The sequence below is a fragment of the Anas platyrhynchos genome, chromosome 6 (genome assembly GCF_047663525.1).
Source record: "Anas platyrhynchos isolate ZD024472 breed Pekin duck chromosome 6, IASCAAS_PekinDuck_T2T, whole genome shotgun sequence".
Lineage (NCBI taxonomy): Eukaryota > Metazoa > Chordata > Aves > Anseriformes > Anatidae > Anas > Anas platyrhynchos.
In genome coordinates, this window is record NC_092592.1 from 30,890,196 (window position 1) to 30,896,336 (window position 6,141).

The window sequence follows — 6,141 nt, forward strand, 5'->3', positions numbered from 1 at the left end:
GCAGTGAAAGTTGCTGCCTTGAGCTCCTCTGCTGCCTGCTCCTCTGCTGCAGCCCTGAAAGAAGCTGCCCGCACCTTTGGCTGCAGTCTTCAATTACAGCATCAAATGCCTTCATCCTCTTCCTCTTAACCTCTGTTCCATTCAGAACACGGGGTTTACAGTAATCAAGGATGGGTAGTTAACACAAACATTTAAAAAGGTGTTGTTTTTGCAGGTCCTGCATCTCTTTTCCCTGAATTCTGAAGGAAAGTGAGCTGAAAGAAGGGAAAGTGAGCTTTGCGAGAGGGCGGCCGAGTGCTGCTACAAAGATCTGGATTTAGTTACCCCTGTAGGAGCGTCTACACAGCATGAATGAGCAAGCAGCAATGTGTGGCAAGTAGAAAACTCAGTGCGTAAACTTAGAGTTTTTTGCAATTTGTAAACAAATTGCACCACGGGTCTGGAAACTGACCGAAGCAGCTCTGATTCAGCCAGAGGTAATGTTGCTGCCACTGGGGCATGGCAAGCTTGCTTTTAGGATCTGTGTCATACATTCCTAGGCTCTGAAAAATCCTTGCATCCTGACCCGCAAGAGCTCCCACTCCCGATCAGTGTCGGGTAAGACACGTGGGTAGTTGTTTGGGGGTGGTCAAAAATAGAAACAAGGAATTTGAGGCAGGATAATTTATTTATAACAAGAGTAGTGTTTATTTGCTGCTTCTTCTGAAGTTAATGAGATCAGAACTTTAATTAGTCCCTCAGACACCTTTGGTTCTTGGTATCTCTGCTGCTCTGCCCTCCTGTATATAATAAGGCTGCCTTGTGTTATGGAAATTAGTATTTAAAAAATGCTGAGACACAGTCCCAATGAGTATCAAGGGAAAGCCAATAAGGAAATGAAGAGTTCTCTTTTTAAAACAGATTTTGAGGGGTCCTTGGCAAAGACTTCATCTGAAGAGAAAAGGTGGAAGTGTTTTAAGTTACTCTGGTGAGTTCTGCTGACATTGCAGCAGATTGGGAACATCTAGCATCAGAACAGAATTAGGGTCTGTTCAAGTCTACTTTGCCATGACATGTTTTACTTCTATCCTGTGAACCTAGAGGTTGCCCACAGTTAACATTTCTAGCAACGGACTGTGGTAAGGTTATTTTTGCTGTTTCCTCTGTACGTGAACCCTGGGAAACACTCGCTGTGCTGTAGTAGCTGCAGAGTTCACATGTAGCCATGTGCCTTCTCCACCAACATAAACAACATGCACAGCCTGCATAGAATCCAAAATATGCACATCCCTCTTCCAAAGTCTCCCATCCGTCATTTTCCTGCCAGACTTTGAGACACATTCTCATGAAGTGAGAGAATTTCTGGAGCGTGCATATAGCGGTGAGATATGGCAGCCACCCATCCTGCTGCGTGAACGAACTTGTGAAATGTTCCCTTCTACATCATGTTAGTCACAACTTGAGCAGCGAGACTGCTTTCATGTGGCTTCGCATCCTGTTCTTGGTGATCAGTGTTGTCTCGTGTCTTACACCTGGCACAGCGCTGAGGGAAACTGAAAGTCCTACAGATGTTTCCTCTGAAAATGAAACTGAAATTTCTCTTGCCGTAATCGTCTCGCACGTCATTGCAGCTGTCTCCAAATGAAGTCAGTTTGGATGCCTGGCAAGCAAATGGCACTATTTATAGGCTAATAATAGAGCAAAGATACATGAGATGGACACTTAGACTTCTTTTCTCAATGTTCTTATTTGTAAGTCACTTGAAGGAGACGAGGATGTGGTTGCTACTGGCTGATATTTCTCTAAATGATAAATTTCATGTAAAACTACTTTGATATCCATCTTAATATAATGGGGAAACCAAGATGACTTGTTACCAGGAATATCCAAAGATGTAGGAGATCTGGAAGCCTTACTAATTTTTTTTTTGATTTCACAAAGGTATCAACACCATGTCTGGGCTCTGGGATAATTGTTATTCACTGTGTATTGACTAAAACCTATGGGAGCTTTTTGTTTGGTTGCTTTAAAAAAAATAGTCAAGGTTTTAGCAATTTTATTTGACTTAAGTGCTATCAACATCCTTTTGTTACAAAGCTTCAGGGCTGTCAGAGGATTTGCAGCTTGGCTTGGTATTTTATTGCCTCAGGGGTAGGTAATGGGTTCTGATTAGGGGGGACGTTTGTCCTGTTCTTGGTCAAGCACACTGGCATGAGTTGCTGAGAGGGTAAAATGTGCTGCTGGGTGGCACTGGACCCAGTGCTGTTACCAGGGGAGGGAGCTTAAAATGAAAAGCAACCAATGTCAGTGGGAACAAGATGAAGGTAATTGTTGTCAATGACCATTATAACGGGCATTATCTAGAGTAATAATATTTCGTGTTATATTCTTGGGATTTCTTCCAAGGGAAATCATTTTGGGATTGACAGAGGGGATGATTGTATTCAGCAGTGGGCAAAGTGCTGTCTCTGATGCAAACATACTGCCACTGGAGAAAACCTAAGTTTATTTCTGCAAAGTTCCCTGCATCTCTGCTACTGCCTCAGCCTGCCGTGCTAATGGAGTAAGTCTCCTGGAAATGTAATTTGTAACGAATTCCTGGTTTGATATTGCTGCTGTATCTTTTACATTAAGCAAATGGGTATAAAATCACACTTACTATTCTGATGCAGCCTGCTTTTCTCAGAGTTTTTGGGTTTGCACCAGGTCGGAAATGTATTGAGCTTGGGCAGGACAGGTGCTGGCAAGAGCATGTGTAGGCTGACACCTGCGCCTGTGTTCGGCGGGGTGATCTGGTGTGTAGTTTTTAATTGCATCATGGGAAGACACAGTGATTTACAGCCTAAGGATGGACAGCTAATCAGCTAAAGTGCAGCTGAGAGCTGACTGAGCCTCCTGGATTTTAAGGCTCAGTGTGTTTTTATCTTTTTTGTTTTTAAAACACCAGCCTCAGAATCTCCTTGGGATTTGCCAGTCAAGCAAATAAACATGGAAAGCTAAATGTGGATCCAAACTGCCTGCGAGCAGTGCTGCTGCACAGATTTTAGCTAGAGCCCCAAAACAGTTTTGCATCTAACACTTTTTTATTTTTTTTTCTCTTTATGCCCTTCCTCCCCCACCTAATGAAACTATTCAGCTTGGAAATGTCGGAAGGCCGCATACCTGAAGCAGCACTGGGCTTGTTTGAACATCATTTTCTGGTATTAGTTTTATAGATCCAGATATGACTAATAAGGAAATTTCTTCATTTGGTGTCAGCAGATGACCAATCTGTACCAGGATGAGGAACAAAGCCGGTATGAGGAGGTCGTGTCGCCCAGGGAGCAACCCAATCCCCGGAGTGAGTCATGACAGTGATGTCTTAAGCCACAGGGAGAAAACATGGTAGCAGAACTCAAATGTACCTTTTTTTTTTTTTTTTTTCCTTCTGCCTCTTTTCAGAGTTATTTCTAAGCAGACTTATTTCACTGACAGTCATGTGTTAGTATTACTAGATTTAGGACATTCACTTGGGCTCACCTTTTTCCTTTTACTGAAATAAAATGAAGAGAGCAACTACCTGGTAAATCGGAATAGCGATCATAGGAAATATTCATTTGCATATATTTAGACAAGTTTTCATAATAAATTTCTTTTTTAGTCACTTTGGGGATTCAAATATACATTACGGCAGCAGAGAAGGTAGAGGCTTTTGTGGTGTTGAATTTTGTTTTTCTTCCAGAGTTTGGGTTTCCTTTGGAGCTAGAGAAGAGGCACAACACAGCAGAATTATCATAATAAAATCACTGCACATCCACAAATCATATTGACTGCAGCAAATGCACCTCCTGCTCGGATATAGATGCGTGGACCAGGTCTACATCACAGATTTCCTTGCGGTAGAGTTGCTTTGTGCTGGGAGCGTGGCTGTTTGCTCAGCACGCTCCCCCAGGACCACTGCAGAAAGCGCGAGGGCAGAATATTCACAGCTGACAAATGCTTTTAGTGGCGTCTTCAATTAAGTCAGTAGATCTTTCCTAATTCCATTTCCTGCTGCACTAAAAACTACCCACCAGTAGATGATGGTGCGTTTCAAACCATGAAGCCATCTTAAAAAATTGAATCTGGCTAATATGTAAAACCAGTAACACAATCAGGGTTCAATAAAATATAGACATGGCTTCAGACTGATGTAAAACAAGAGTAAATTAGGCTGCAATACAATTTTAAGGCTAACCTTGGGGAAGCTGTTGTCAGGAGCTGTGGTTGAAATATTAGATCAGCTATGCTAATCCTTTTTGTTGGTGGTGGTTTGTTAGTGAAACCTCTTGGGAAATAATCTTTCTAGATTTCTTTGGCGCTTCTGAACAGATCTGAACAGGGAAACACTATTGGTTTTGAACTTTGCAATCACTTGATAAGTCTCTGTGGACTATTCCTATCGTCAGCTGTATTAATACTATGAGTGATGTTAGTATAGAGTGTTCAATAGGTATTGATCCACTTCTCTTTTGGAGCTGGTCAAGCTTTCAGATAGTGTATTTCCATCTGCATGGCATCAAAACACTCTGTGCGTCTAATAAGACCAGTTAAGAATCTTCTAAAGCAATTTGTTTGTAGGAGAAAGGAGGATAACTTTGTCATAAGTACATGTCGATACCCTTAACACAGAAACAGGAAGAGAGGAAGGAGAATATGGAATAATAGACGGAAGGAAATTAGGGGTGGTTTAGCCTACAGATGAGAGTTTGGGTCCTACTGCAGGAAGAAATGTAAAATCAAATCAATGTATAGCCTGTACCCCATGGAGGAACTAAACTGAGTGAATGCATGTTAACCTCACAAGAAAGGGAATAGTCTGTGGAGCTGTTTGTGTTCAGTGGGCTGTTTGTATTTGTCCTTGAAGCTGTGAGCAGAGAAAGCCAACACAGAGCAGCGAAGTGCCATCGTGCCGTCGTTTGTAGAATAAACTATCTTTGGCTAACCATGTTTTGTTTTGGTGTGAAAATTTGTTTAACAGATTGCAAGTTTATTGGGGGATGGTCCCTGTAATAACGTGTTCTTTAAGTGCAGTTTTAAGTAATTTTTACTGTATGTTTTCTCTTTTCCTGTTTTGCCATGCAGATAGGCTTCCATCTGAGATAATTTCAACTGTGTCTGTAGTTCACTTGGTGGGAGACGAGTGTCTGAGATGTCCCTTGGGCAGACAGTGACCTGAGTGCTCACTGAGAGAGAAGCATATGGGTAGCATAAGGATGTGGGCCCCAGTGGAAGGGCATCCATGTCTAAACAGGGCCACATTCAAGGTTTTCGTAAAAGGTACGTGAAATATCTAAGATATGCTCCCTGGCGTTCATGTGGTCAGCCGGTGTAGGCAGTAACTGGCATCTCTCGTGGGAGAGCCGGGTTTAGCCAGGTCAGATCTTCCAGGCAGAAGAGGTTTAGGAATTACACAGAGAGGGTAAATGAAAACATGGAGGCCTGAGGCGTTGATACGGGTTTTATTTTGTTCAATCCTGGGAAAAGTTGCTTCCATTTCATCCTTATTCCACATTTGCAGAGAAGGAAGATCACAGGGCAGAGGGGAGCACGCGTACCTCCTGCAGTACCCTCGGACTCATCATCTGGAGCACAGAGTGAAAGGAGGGTGCTCGGTTGCTCATCTAAGTCATTTAGTTTACCCATCACTGCCTAAAATAGCCTCAAGTCAGCGTGACGCATGCACTGCTCTGCCGTGGCCCACATAGCATATGTTGCTGTTCGAGCTGTGAGCCCTCTCTTCTTCTCCCCGCATCCAGCAGCCGTCACCTTCCTCCTCGTTGCTGCCGCGGCCTGACCCAGCCTCGTGGTCCCGCGGCACCAGCGGATGGAGCGCCTTGTGCCCTGGGCAGGGACACAGCCAGAAGGTCCTGAAGCACACAACTTCAGAGATTTTCCACTTAGAGAAAAAAAAAAAATGAATATATACCAGGTAAATACGCCGATGGATATGCAACCTTGGGACACTTCTGCGATGTGACTAATCCTGCGCATGCTGTGACTCAGCTGCTGAAGCCTATTATCAGAAAAGGTCCCAGAGCTCCCAGTTATAAACCAATAAATAAAACAGCTTGTTTTCCGTAACAAACGGAGTCGTTGAATCTGATTTTGTCATCTGTTCCTTACTCCTTCAAAAAACAAACC